Below are 14,281 nucleotides of genomic sequence, written 5' to 3'. Positions count from 1 at the left end.
CCGTCCAGCAGAAACTCTACAACAAAATCAGAGACCATGCAGGCACTCAAAATCTCACGCGTTGAATAAATCTTTGTTGGTCTTAAAGGTGCTACTGGACTCTGATTTTGTTGTGCTCCTTCAGACCAGCACGGCGACCCACTGGAATCTATCTGAGAAACTCTGTGGCTGACATCCAGGAAGCCGGAAGATGCTCTAGGATGGGTCGGATCCTTTTATACAATCTACATCCCCAGCCCTCATGAAACACAAAACAATAACAAGTGGAAAAGGGGGCGGTTTCTGCTGGAAGTTTACAAAGACGGAACAGAGGCTGGGTGACCGTGTTCCGATAAACGAGACCATCTCCTGCGGCTCAAAAACGCCACCTCCCTCTGACTCCACCCATTTCTCACCCCATTTCTCCGCCGTCTACCTGGGCAAAGGCTCCCTTCAAAGCAAACAAAACAAACCTCTCAAAAACGGCGAAAGCCACAACGGAGGAATAGGAAATGGATGCAAGTCACCGTGGGATTGAGAAAGGTTTCAGTTACAAGATCTAAGGCAAGGGTAGTCAAACTGCGGCCCTCCAGATGTCCATGGACTACAATTCCCATGAGCCCCTGCCAGCAAACGCTGGCAGGGGCTCATGGGAATTGTAGTCCATGGACATCTGGAGGGCCGCAGTTTGACTACCCCTAAGGCATCTGCTCTCAGCGCTGAAAGGTTTTGGAACTTTCCCCCTAAAACTTGAAATTTCCCCAACTGTCCCTTGACTTGAGCAGGAACCATGACAGAGGTCACTCAGACGACAGTGGCAGAGGCCGTGAACCTGTCCAGTGGGCTTGAAAAGCACGGGGGGGGGGACGGGACGGGACGACGACAACTGAGCTGGAGGGAAAACTCAGGTCACACTGAAGCTGGACCAGAGGGCCTGCCTGGCCCCTCCCAACTCTCTGACTCCATTCTAAGTGGTCATCTTAAATCCCAGCTCCACTTGTCCACCTACCTCGAGAAAAATCCTTTTTCGTCCCGGTGTCGGCTTCTGACAACATCTCAACAAAGAGTCACTTTGGGAAGCTCTCCCTGCTCGGTGGCTCTTGCGATTTGGCCCACAAAAAACGGGCCCATCCCCAGGCGAGTAAAGAAAAAGAGGGGGGGGGGAGGGCAGCAAAATTCACCACGCTACGTCCGATTGCCAACACAAAAAGGGGGAAAAATAAAGCAAGCTGCTAAAATTCCATTTCAGAGGCGAAAATCAGGGCTGCGGAGCTACAACGTGGCTTGGGAACTGGACTCGAACCTCCGAGGAATCTTCTCGCGTTCCTGCGCCTACTCAGAGAAGCCCTACCTGTTCAGAAAGCTTTGACAGGTAGGAGGACTCATCGGATCCCGACACCCACAGGCTTGCAGAACTTGACCAGCGACGCGACCTGGGCTCACGAGCAGCAAAGGAACCCCAAAATACCTGCTCCACCGGCTCAGTCATCCACGTAGGTGCAAACGATCTCTCCCCAGTCCTTTGGACACCCAGAGGGACCGGGCCCCACCAGCCATCACGTGCCTTGCCTCCTTCAAACACTCCTCCGCTCCAGCATTCAAGGGATGGGCCCGAGGCTCAGAGGCAGGAGCCAAGCTTTGCATTCAAAAGGTACTGGGCCCGACGCCTAAGGTCTTAAACAGCCGGCTGGAGAGGGAGCGACCCCAGAGAGGTAACTGGGAAGCAGCTAGATCCCGAGTTCTGGCAGGGGAGTTCTGCTAACTCAAGTCTAGAGAGAAACAACTCCCAAACACTGCGGTTGGGAAAGATGAAGCAAGCTCCCCAACAAGTTTCTCCTGTCAAGAAGCATCAAGAACTCGTTTCTTCTGCAAGAGGAGCACCTGCCACCTCCAGTGGAAACACGCTCAGCTCCTAGTCCTCACCTGGCCAACCCAGGGGGAAGATGGGAATTCGGCCTGATCCACTTGCTGCCCCACTGATCGAAACTCTTGTTAACTGTCTAGACTCCTAGAATCCTAGAGTGGGCAGGGGCCACAAAGGCCATCTAGTCCCACCCCCTGCTCAGTGCAGGATCAGCCTCCAGCATCCAGGAGAAGGATCTGTCCAGGCACTGCTTGAAGACGGCCAGTGAGGGGGAGTTCCCCACCTCCTTAGGCAGCCCCTTCCACGGCTGAACTAGACTCCTAGAATCCTAGAGTGGGAAGGGGCCATGCAGGCCATCTAGTCCACCCCCTGCTCAGGGCAGGATCAGCCTCCAGCATCCAGGAGAAGGATCTGTCCAGCCGCTGCTTGAAGACGGCCAGTGAGGGGGAACTCCCCACCTCCTTAGGCAGCCCCTTCCCCTGCTGGACTAGACTCCTAGAATCCTAGAGTGGGAAGGGTCCATGGAGGCCATCTAGTCCAACCCCCTGCTCAAAGCAGGATCAGCCTCAAGCACCCAGGAGAAGGATCTGTCCAGCCGCTGCTTGAAGACCGCCAGTGAGGGGGAGCTCCCCACCTCCTTAGGCAGCCCCTTCCCCTGCTGGACTAGACTCCTAAAATCTTTTGGAGGTGGCAAATGGTCGGGGTGGGGGGGGGGAAACCAAGGAAACCTGTTTGCTTTTGAATTACTTTCGGCTTGGAAGCAAAACAAGAGGGAAAATCGGCACAAACCCCCTCTCAGAAAACGCCGGGAAACAGCAGCCAGAGAGTGAACTGAGTGCCTACGGGAGCCAGAGGGCCAACTGAGCGAGAAAACCCGACCAACACGCATGGCGAAAGCAGGAGAAAACAACCCAGGCGTAATCGGCCTGCGTCTAGCAGGGATGAACACTCACATTGGGCAAGAGCCAAAACCGGAGATCTATGTATGGCCTATGAAAGGGTTGTTGTTATTAGTCTGTCCACTAGAGGGCGATCCCACATCATTAAACTCAGCTCCCGCCTGCCTCTCATTCAAGCAATTGGGTCCTCAGCCTGCCTGAACCCCCCCCCCCCCACACACACACACACAGACATATTCTTGCTTCCAGCCAATCCCGTCCTAGAAAGATACTTTAGCTGCCTCCCAAATCTCCAGGTCCAGAGAGAACCAACCCCCAAGCCAGTGATCTTTTAACCAGACGACCCGAGAGATCTTCCGTGGCCAATCTAGGCAGCTCACGCACCTCCTTGGACAGAATTCACAAGCCCCCCAAACAGACGGGCCCAGCTCCGACTCCCCCAGGACCAGGGCCCTGACCGGTGCCTCCAGAAAGCCCCCCACTGGAGCCTGCAGAGGTCTTCCTGTCCCCAACCCCGTGTTCAGGAGACTGCCCCTCTACAAGGAAGCTCCATTTTTTGACTGTGGTGGTGTTTTGGTGCAGACAGCTTCCATCCCAGGGTTTTGTTCTGGAAAGCAAAGCGGCAACCTCTCCGTGCTTCAGGGCAATGTTGTCGAGCGGCAGAGGGTTAAAAACAGCTTATCCTCTCCTTGTGCTTGACGGACCCTCGGCTGGCAGGCTGTGACCTCGCGTAGGCCGAGAGCCAGCTGCTGGCTGCCCCCAGGCTGGATGGTGTCACTCGGGAACAGCGAGACAGAAACGGTTCCAGTTCTATTCTGTGTCCTCCGGATGGAACATTCCATCTTTCCGTACTGGGCAACTGCTGCCCGTCAGATGTATTTCATAAACTGCAGGTTCCAGCAGTAGGTAAAAGCAGGTCCCCTTTGGGACAAGCTGCATCCTTTGTGTGCGTTAATGCCTGCCGTGCACTGCGTCCACCCCGTTCTTCATGCGCTCCAGGCCCAGGGACTTGCAAGCCCTGAGTGCGAATCACCCGCCGCAGAAACCTCAACATTCCACTGTGAGATCCAGAATGAAGGGAGCCTCTTCCCAGGAACTGCTTCTGTGCCCGTGAATCAGGGCAGGAGGAGAGCCGCTCACACTTAAGGAGGGAGCTTGCAGGGTCTCAGAAAGTCCAGCCAGCGCCTCTATTGAATATTTCCCACCCCCAACCCCATTCCCAAAAAACTCCACTAAGATAACAGGGGAAGCCTATAGGAAAGTTCTCCTCAAAGAAGAAAGCCGGAGAGGGAGACGGTGGGAGAGGAGATTTCAGCGGAAAAGGAGGAAGAGGAGAGCTGGGGTTTTTTATACTCCGCTTTTCACTACCCGAAGGAGTCTCGAGGTGGCTGACCCCTTCTCTCCTCACAACAGACACCCTGAGAGGTAGGTGTGGCTGAGAGAGCCCTGAGAGAACTGGGACTGGTCCAAGGTCACCCAGCTGAGTGCACGTGGAGGAGGAGCGAAGAATCGAACCTGGTTCTTCATATGAGATTCTGCTGACCTCTCTCTGAGCATCCTTCATTTAGCACAAAGGCCTGATATTTTTCAGATCAAAAATAGGAGGAAGGGGAGGGGGGGTTCTGAAAATTGGAAGTCAGTTTCTAAGCCCCGACCAGACAAACCTGGGTGTTTTGGGTCCCTCTCTTCCCAGCACCTCCTGACACCCCTTGGACCAGGGGTAGTCAAACTGCGGCCCTCCAGATGTCCATGGACTACAATTCCCAGGAGCCCCCTGCCAGCATTCGCTGGCAGGGGGCTCCTGGGAATTGTAGTCCATGGACATCTGGAGGGCCGCAGTTTGACTACCCCTGCCTTGGACAGTCATGGACAGTGGTAGAAAGTGCCATCCAGCCACAGCTGACCCCATTTGGTTGGGGGGTCTCCCATCCAGGGGCTAACCAGGGTCGACCTTGCTTAGCTTCCGAAATCCGATGAGATCCGGCCAGCCTAGAGCAGCCGGGTCAGGGCCTAATAACTGTGAGCCATCAAGTAACAGCTGCCTTAGGGTGGCCAAACTGTAGGGCAGCAGTGGCCAAACTCTGACTTCCCAGATGTCCGTGGACTACAATGACCATGAGCCCCTGGCTTCTGGAGAACCACCGTTTGGCCACTCCCGCGGCAGGGTCTCCAAGGCAAGAGATGAACAGAGATGCCCTGGCCTGCCCTCTGCATAGCCACCCTGGACTTCCTCAGGGCTCTGCCACCCTTCTGAGCTTCCAAGACCTGGTTTGACAAGGATAGCTAGGCAATCATCACAAAACATAAACGGAGCCCTCAATGACAGGTCCCAAAGAGAGACACGCTCCTACCAGGGGAGACATGCGCTTCTAGGAAAGGCAGTGACCCGGAAGAGGAAGGTGAGTGGCTCCCCAGCAGGGCAATCACGTGGCTCCCATGGCCACGGAATCGGCCCTCGTGGCTTCAGCATCGTTAAGTGTCGGAACTCGGAGCAAGCCGGGGAGTAGAACCCAGCAGCGCCTTAAAGACAAGACTTCCAGGAAACAAACCTTTGAGAGTCAGAAAACATTCTGAGCTGGGGCGTCTTAACTGGCCCTAAATTCTTCCCAGCTCCTTGGAAACCCCCAGTCCCACTCCCCAGACACCAGCTGGAGTCGAAAAGCAGCTCAGGTGGGAGAAATGGGAGAGGTCTCTGGCCAAAGCCTCTGTGTCTGGTGGTTTCATGCGCTCCCCCACACGGAGAATGTGCCACACTTTGGGCATGTACTACAGGAAGGTGTTTGTGAAGGTGCTGCACCGAACCCCTTGCTCTAGTGCAGGGGTAGTCAAACTGCGGCCCTCCAGATGTCCATGGACTACAATTCCCAGGAGCCCCCTGCCAGCGGGGGCTCCTGGGAATTGTAGTCCATGGACATCTGGAGGGCCGCAGTTTGACTACCCCTGCTCTAGTGCAACACACTGTGGAGCAGAGCTAGATTCACATCCAGAAACACTTTGGAGACCACCAAGAAAGAGATCAAAACTTTGCTGCCAGAGGCTGCGGTGACGGCCACAGGAATCCACAGCTCACTAAAAGGGGATTAGACAGATTCATGGGAGAGTGGTCTGTCAGGGGCACTGCTGGCCACGGTGCCTGAGGGGAACCTCCACATGGAGAGGCACTAATGCTCTGAAGCCCAGAGCCCAGAGGAAACTTCATGCTCCGCTGTTGGCCCTCAAGAGGAACTGGCTGGCCCCTGGATGAGACGGGAGGCTGGACTAGATAACTCACTGGTCGCATCCTGCAGGGCTCTTCTTACATTCTTAGGAAGGCCTCGGCCTCTCTGCCATTTTTTTGGACCTCTGGGGGAATTGGTTGGCCTCTGTGTGAGACAGGATGCTCGGCCTCTCTGCCCTGCTGTTGTCCCTCCAGGGGAACTGGCTGGCCCCTGGGTGAGACGGGAGGCTGGACCAGAAGGATCCTTATTGGTGTGATCCAGCAGGGCTCTTCTTATGATCTCAGAAGCACAACCTCTCAGGATCCCAAGTTCCCTCTGCCAGACACCTTGGACTCTCAAAAGAGTTCAGCCCCCTCAGAATCTTGCTGGTCTCTTAAGGTGCTACTAGACAAGCTTGTCCTCCTGCAGACCAGACCAGACCAGCTACTCCCTGAAATCTGTTCATCAAAGGATGCCTCACTGCTGCAGTGCTGTAATCAGGAGGACCCTATGCACATCCTTGGGAAAGGCCTTGGGTAGATACTACAGCCCACTGAGTAAGTGGGGCAGCAAGTGGAAGACCCCCGAGAGCCCCCTCTCCGCACACCGCCTTCCCTGCACCTTCCTGAGGTGGTGGCCCATGGGTGGCCCCGATCCTAACAGCTAGAAATTCACCCAGAGTGGAATCCAGGAGCGCCACTCCACGCCTGCCCCCACACTGGCAGGACCGCCAACAGAAATGCCATAGTGCCAGCATAGTGTTCAATGCACAGCGCACCTGCACATCCCGCCACTGCCAAGCCCCATGCAGCCGTGCCCCAGTAATGGGCCGGGCCAGGCGAGACCCAGAGCAGGGCTCAAGAGACGCCGCAATGCAACACATCTCCCTGCGCATGTGCAGAGGTCGCCCACATGGACGTGGGGCGACGATGCGGCGGTGACACGCACATGACAGAAACTTCCTGGGGCATTTGTGGCTCTGCAATAGGAAATGTGCCGGGACAAGCAAGTCTGGCGTCTGAGGCAGCCTCTGGAAGGGAACGGGGGCAGAGCTGCCCTTCGGAAGCCACCTGAGCTGGCCGGCCGGACCGGGTGCTGGAAGCATCTTGGCCAGCCAAGTCTCGCTCCCCAAGACAGGAAGGGTGGGCGGGCGGACGTCTGCCGGTCAAATAATCTCCCCACAGGGGGTCCAGAATAGGCGCTGGGGTGGTGGAATCTCCTAAGCCGAACTCGCTGGCTTGCCCAATGGCTGGGAGTGGGCTGTACGTAGCTTTCGGATGGTTTGATTCCTCCTCAAGGAGCAGGTTCAAAAGGGGCCGCTGTATTTGTCTGCCTGCAGCAGCAGAAAAAAGCAGGAGTCCAGCTACAGAGGCTGGTCCCCTCGGTGGCTTTGGAGCAGGGGTAGTCAAACTGCGGCCCTCCAGATGTCCATGGACTACAATTCCCTGGGAATTGTAGTCCATGGACATCTGGAGGGCCGCAGTTTGACTACCCCTGCTTTGGAGCATGGGCTCTGGCATTCAACTCAGCCAAGGCCCCTCTCCAACGGCGTGCCCCCTGACCTCCCCCAAGGCCCCCAACCCAGCCCTTGCCACCCCCAGGAGCTGGCAGCTTTTGTTCTGCGGCTGTGTTAACATTTGGGAGGGCAGACAGAGTCTTGAGAAGCAGGCCTTGGAAAACCTGCCCCCCCCCCCCAATTTGGTCACAGTTAAAACTGTCGACAAACCCGAATGACACTTGGCATCCTTTCAGTGGGCTTTGGTTGAGAGGGCTTACGACACGGTGGGTGGTCTGGATTTTGCACGGCCCCTGCCTGTGGCTGGCCCTTTCATGTCATACAGAGACCCCCGGGGACAGGCGAGAGATCCTTCCAACCCCCCGACCCTCGATCCCCGGTCTGGAAACCGCTTCCCCAGGAGATGGGCTCAGGGGCTGCCATCGTGATCTGAAGTGGGAGAGCGAAATGCAAGCCCAGGTGACCAAGAAGGGACCGGGGAGATGAGCTCTCCAGACTCGGACCCCTCCTCTCTGACGGAGGGAGCTGGGGCTGTCCACAGACCATGCTCCGAAAAACCCTCGCGGTCTCTGCTGGACTCGAATCGAACGTATTCCCCAGCTTCTTGAGAAGCAACCCCCCCCACACACCCCGGCCAGCCAGTCCCCAAATAATTTAACCGTCTGTTGCAAATAACATTCCAGATTCTACACCCGGAAGGCTGCACAACTGCAGAGAGGCCGAAATTCAAGACCTGGAGTGTCACAAGGGACCGGACCGGCCCCGGTTCTTGAATGCAGCCGCTGGGGTATGGATTTGGGGGGTGGGAGGGTTGTGCTGCTATTCGATAAACAAGCATTTGCACATGAGCTTTTCTGAAAGGGGGGGGAGGCGAACCAAAGAACGTGGCATATCTCGCAAGTGCAGTGTCTGAGCAAAGCTACCAAAACAGGAAGGGGCCGGGGGTGGGCGGGGGCTGTCATTTGTCTGCACAGCTGGTAAACAAGGTCAGGTCACTTAGGATCCCAGAGTCCAGGGGGAATACCAAGACCCATCTCCCCACTTCTGTAGACCCCTCCCTCCACCCCCGTGTAGCAGTCTCCCCCTCCTCCAAAGCAGGCCCCCTGGAGGAAGGGTCTCGCTCCCCACCCACCCAAAGCAGCGGCACCGGCCATGAAGAGAGTGTGAAGAAAGCCACCGTCTCCCGCACGGGGTCCTCTGTCAGGGGGAGGGTCCATGGGACACCGACAGCTCCTGGCCGAAGACAACTTCTACGGAGCGGCTTCGGAGACCGGAGACGCATTTGCGGCGTGGATCAGGACGCAAAAAGAAACTCCAGCAGGCCCAGGAGGTTTCAGAGATTCATCTTTTATATGCCCACAGGTGAAATCAAGGGGATCGAGGCGGCCGGGGAGGGGGGAGGAGGGGGGGAGCTTACATTTCAGGAGGGGAAGCCAACATCTGAGAGGATATGAAACCAGCGCGTGGGAAACGCCCCCCCCCCCCCAGTCAGAATACGACTTCTTGGCCGCGACCACTTCCCCAGAGCCCCCTCCTCCCTCCCGTCGACCACAACCGACACTGACCCCAAATGCAAAGTGAAAGTTCGTGGGAGAGAAAGGCAGAAGGGCGGGCAGCCCCCACCCCCCACCCCAGGGCTGACCACGGAGCCTCCGGCCTGCTTCTCCGCGTGCAGCAGTGCAACCCGGACGGTTCGGTTCGGGCTCCTTCTCCCCTTCCCGACAGCAAGCCCTCCTGGACTCCATTCGGAGTCCCTGCCCCGAACGCTTCTTCCAGGCCTGCCCGTTAAGGACCCCCCAACTCCGAAGGTTTCCAGCTCTGCTGAAGGACCTCCAAGCGGCTTCTGCCTCAAGCGCCCGAGGCCTGCATCGCACCGGGCCAGAAGGAGCCCAACATCGGCTGGGTCGCTTCCTTCCTCGGGGGGCCTGGCAGGCGGCCTTTGAGATAAAGTCATTTTAAAAAGAAAAAGGAAAGCGTTCCTGGGTAACTTTGATTTGAGGAATCGTTTCAGAGTCGAAAGGTCACTCCTCTTGGCAGCACTTGCCTCTTGAGCTTCCTGCCCTTCGGCCAGAGGGTGCCTTTAACGGAGCCTTAAGGCTGACCTGGTAAGGTCCCCCAAGCAGGGCCGGCCCTGGTGGGCCCCTGGATGGGAGACCACCAAGGAAGCCCGGGGGTTGCTGGGCAGAGGGAGGGAATGCGAAACCACCTCTAAAGACCCCTGCCTTGGAAACCTTACAGCAGGGGTAGTCAAACTGCGGCCCTCCAGATGTCCATGGACTACAATTCCCAGGAGCCCCTGCCAGCAAATGCTGGCAGGGGCTCCTGGGAATTGTAGTCCATGGACATCTGGAGGGCCGCAGTTTGACTACCCCTGCCTTACAGGGTCGTCGGAAGTGGGCTACAAGTCAACAGCCTCTCCCAGCCCCATATATCCCCCCCAACCAACCAAGCAACAGCCTGGATGCTGCAAAGAGCCAAAGCAAAAGACGCATCTCGGTCCGTGGGCCTCTGCAGACACAACGCTGCCTTAAACCAATAAAGTTGGATTCTTTTATGGGACAGAACCCTTCTGACTTTGAAGCATCATCTTGGAGGTTAAATTATTTATTACTATTATATTCTTATTCTTAGTTTGCTGCCAAAGCTTTAACACTCTCTCACCAGGGAGGGGGAGGGGGAGACAGCAAGAAGCTTCTTGCACGATCTTTGTCACTGAAGGATTCGGGAGGACCCGGGGCCAAAAGACGAGGTCCCCCATCTGTCTGCCTCGGCCTCGTAGCCAGCCAAGCTCAGCGCAGGTGAGCCCAACCAGCTGGGGCTCTTCGGGTCCTCTGCTGGAGACAGCTGGCTTTCAGGATGAAGCCCTGGGACCCTCTGCACGCGCTCCGGAGCCAAACCACAAGCCCCACTCTCTGCAATCCACGGGTTCATGCATACTTTATAGAATTGCAGAGAATTAAAATTTAATCCCTGCAACGGGAAAGCTCAAGCCGTCCAAACAGGTTAGGAGGACTCTTCGCGGTCCCTCCACCCTCCCTGTGGGTTTTATCAACACGGGAAAGGGCGGGGGGGGGAGAAGGGGGGGAGGAAGGCCTTCAGTAGCCAGACGGCCCTTCGAGATGCGCTTTGAATCCTTGTTCAGATGCAAAACGGCAAAACCCACCAGGGCAGGCTCAAAAAGATCCAGTGGATTTGGGCTCAGCTTCAGCCTCCCGTTCCATCATACGTTAATATAGGGGTGGGCAAAGTGGGGCCCTCCAGATGTCCATGGACTACAATTCCCAGGAGCCCCTGTCAGCGAATGCTGGCAGGGGCTCATGGGAATTGTAGTCCATGGACATCTGGAGGGCCCCACTTTGCCCACCCCTGCGTTAATATTTCAGGGAGCTATTCGAAGGAAGCGCCCTTCTTTCCCCTGCATGACATCCCCTCCTCTTTTCCCCTCCAACAAAAATGGTTTCGCAGACCCTTCCTTTCTACGCATAATTTTCAGGACCTTGGAAGCAAACATGAGTGTGTTTAGCAGACGCGTTTGTCCTTCGAGCGACACGGACACACAACGCGGCATTCTCAAGAGCCGCAGCCTTGGTCCATTCAGTCGGCATTGCCTGTCAGACTGGCAGGTGCTCTCCGGGGTCACGGGTACAAAAAGGCCTTTCTCATCCCCCGCCGCCTGGTCCTTCTAACTAGAGATGTCGGGGATCGAACCCGGGACCTTCTGCACACCAAGCACAGGCTCAGCCCCCAAATCAGTCTTGCCCGCTCAGACTGGCAGCTGCTCTCCACAAGCTCGGGAGGAGGCATGTCACGTCACCCCCAACTGGAGGCTGGGGGTTGAACGTACGACCTTCTGCATGCCAAGCAGAGGCTCTGCCACTGAGCCACGAACCCTCTCCCACGGAATGCCCGGTCCTCTCTTTCCACGGCAGCCGCAGGGAAGTCCACGTCTGCAGCTCAGTCTCCCTCTCTAGTCTACCTGATGGGCCAGCAAAATAAATCCAGTAAAGGATCTTTGTAGTGGTGCAAGTCCAGAAAGGGGAGGCTGATTTCAATCCCCCCCCCCACACACCTCTGAAATGATCTAGAAGAAACAGCTCCTTTCACACAGCAGGTGCTGCCCCCCCCCCCCCACACACACAGAGGAAGGTCATATCATAATATTGCAAAAAGGCATAAAGAGCAGGAACAACTACATGGAGAAGGGGGGAGGGGGAGGGGCATCCGGGCCGTTATTCCCCCATCCACCGCCAGACGTCACTCTTGGTCCACACACAAGGCAGGGTTTTTGGGAGCCGAAGTTTTCACAACAAAGTCTGTCTTCCCCTCCCCCTCCTGTCCGCGGAGGAGGAGGCGGCGCCTGGCCAGGCCCTCTCTCTGTCCGCCGAGCCCTCGCCCCGAGCCTGGAAGCTTTCAATTTCAAAACAAGAGCGGAGCTTTCCCCCTTTCCCCTCCCCTGCGTTTTCACTTTTTCAGCCGCTCCGCGCTGGGGACTGCGTTCGAATCCTGCCGGTTTCTTCGCAAAAGGAGGGAGGCTTTCAAGAAAGCGAGGCAAAGGGGGGGGGGATTTTAACTCCCTCCGCCTTAAGCAAAGCCACTCTGTTTCCGCGACCCTGGAATGACTCGGATACGGGATACCCCCCAAAGTCCCGATCAGGCCTCCCCGCGCAGAGCGCAGAGCGCAGCGCCTGCTCCGCAGTGGCCCCTCGCCCTTCGCAGACCCCCGCGGAGCAGGCGCTTCCCTTCCCCCGCGCAACTCCAAAGTCAAAGTCCCGCAAAAGCGAACTCTCCCGGACTAGTGGCAGAAGCTCCACCGCGACACGGGGCCCAGGGAAAGAACCGTCTCCTGCCCCCGGGGCGCAGTTATTCCGCAGTACTTTACTCCGGAGCAGGAGAGGCGAGCCGGGGCCACTGCCTCCTCCCGCGGGACGACCCCGCCGCGCTCCGCTCTCCCCGGCCGCTCGGGATCACTCCGGGATTGCAAAATCCGAACAGCCCCCCCCCCCCCGAGGGTTGTTTTAAAGCCCTCGCAGACAGAGCCCGCCCGGGGCCGACTGGAAAAGGCTCCCGGCGCTTTTCTTTGCCCGCAGGAGGCAGAATTTATTGGGGGGGGGGGGCGCCTATGAAACCGGCCACCGCCGCCAGCCCGACTCTTTGCTATCAACAGCTTCTGGACCCCCCCCCCAACCTATCGATCCCCACCGGGCGGGGGCTCCCGGCCACCCCGGACGCCTTCAGCCGCTGCCCGGAGCTGTCAATGTCACGACCTCGCCAACGCCGCGCTCGGAGAAACATACCGAGATTTGGGGAGGGGGAGTCCCAAAACATTCCGTCCCCCCAATTGTTATTTCCGGATCCCCGGAGGAATTCGTGGGAGCCCCCCCCCCATAAGGCACGCCGCCCGTGGCCGCCCGTTTCTGCACCGTCATGCGCCGCCCGCGGGTCTGTCTCCCCGGCCCCCGCGCCCGGAGCCCCCGACGCCCTCCCGGGGCCCGATCCGCAAGCCCGAGACAGGCAGGGCCCGCGCCGCCAGCCCCGAGCCGGCCCCACGACGCCCACACTGCCCGCGGCCGGCCAGACGGTCGGCCCGGAGACAGGCGCCGGACAGCGGCGAGCGCCGGCGGCCTCCGGCCTCTGAGCTCGGACGCTGGGCCGCCCTGGCCGCCGGGCCCTGCCGCCCGCCTGCCTGCCTGCCTGCTCGGAAGCCGAGAAGCCGGAGCAGAGCGCGGCTGCAAAGTCATCTCGGCCGGGCGGAGGCAGAGGGAGGCGGCGGCGTGGCCCGCGGGGAAGCCCAGGCGCCGGGCTGGAGCCGCGGAAGAAGGAGCCAGCCGGCCGGGCGGGCAAGCCGGGCAGCCAGCGGGCGCCTCCGCCCCGAGCTTCTCGCCAGCCGCCTCCCCGCCGCCAGCCGCGCTCCGGAGCCCCGGCCCCGGCCGCCCCTTCTCCTCCGCTCCGCTCCGCTCTCCCTCTCGGCGGCCTCCGCCACCTGCCGGGGCGGCGCGGGCCAAGTCAACAGGCGCCGGAGCCAGAGCGGAGCAGCCTCCCAAAGAGAGCCGGGCGGGAGAGGGGGGGGGGGGGGTGGAAGCGGCGCAGCAGTCCTCCCCCCTGCCCCCCCCCCGCAGGATGGAAACCACAATTCCTGCCCGAGCGGAGGATTCGAATCCAGAGGCCGGCGGGCCGCGGCAGGCGCAGAGAGAAGGAGGGAGAGGGAGCGGGGACTGGCGACCCGGGCGCCCGAGGGGGAGCCGCCACCGCCACCGCCGCGGCGCAGAGGGGAGCGAGGGAGCGAGCGAGCGAGGGAGCGAGCGGGCGCATCATCACCTGGTCTCCGCGCTTTCCTAGAAACTCCTTGCATCACCACTTCTAAGAACCCCAGTTCTAAGAATCAACACCGCTCAATTCTCGGAATTTGAGCGGCCGGACCGACCATTGCCCACGGCCCGGGGGGAGCCGGCCCCACGCCCCTCTGGCCCGGAGCCGCGCACACGCCCCGGGACCCCGCCGAGGGAGCCGCCCGGAGAACCGAGACGGAGCCCCCGGGGAAGCCGGGCCCGGGCCCCTCGGGACCCCTCGGGGAAAGCCCCCGACGCGACCTCACGGCCGGGACTCCCCCACCGCCGATGGAACGTTCCGCCCGCCCGAGTCACGTGGCGCCCTGGCCTTCTGTGACGTCAGGCTCGGCCTCGATACAATGTTGCAGAGTTTCTCCTGGCCCTTTCGGAATTCTGAGAACTCATTTGGCCGGGCGGTGACATAAGACAGATCCGGAGCCAGTTCGCTTCCCTGTCTCCCCCCCCCCCGTATAAACAGCCCCCCCCCGCCCAGCCTTTTG

General features: G+C 59.0%; 1 protein-coding gene across 4 annotated transcripts in view; it reads right to left on the bottom strand.

Annotated features, from left to right (window-relative positions):
- BCL6 (BCL6 transcription repressor) overlaps positions 1-14,003 on the bottom strand; it is a 31,844-nt gene extending 17,841 nt beyond the window's left edge. Inside the window, exon 1 of one of the 4 annotated variants that reach the window (XM_077348023.1) lies at positions 13,771-14,003. The gene's annotated coding sequence lies outside the window, so the exon portion shown is untranslated. Of the gene's footprint in view, positions 1-988; positions 4,487-8,587; positions 9,717-13,770 lie in introns of those variants that run through there. The other 3 variants (XM_077348020.1, XM_077348022.1, XM_077348021.1) reach the window with 3 other exon arrangements.
- Positions 14,004-14,281: the final 278 nt, after the last annotated feature.

This window comes from Paroedura picta, chromosome 8 (assembly GCF_049243985.1).
Source record: "Paroedura picta isolate Pp20150507F chromosome 8, Ppicta_v3.0, whole genome shotgun sequence".
In the NCBI taxonomy this organism is placed as follows: Eukaryota; Metazoa; Chordata; class Lepidosauria; order Squamata; family Gekkonidae; genus Paroedura; species Paroedura picta.
Note: the sequence above shows the minus strand (reverse complement) of the source record. Positions and strands in the feature narration are given on the sequence as shown.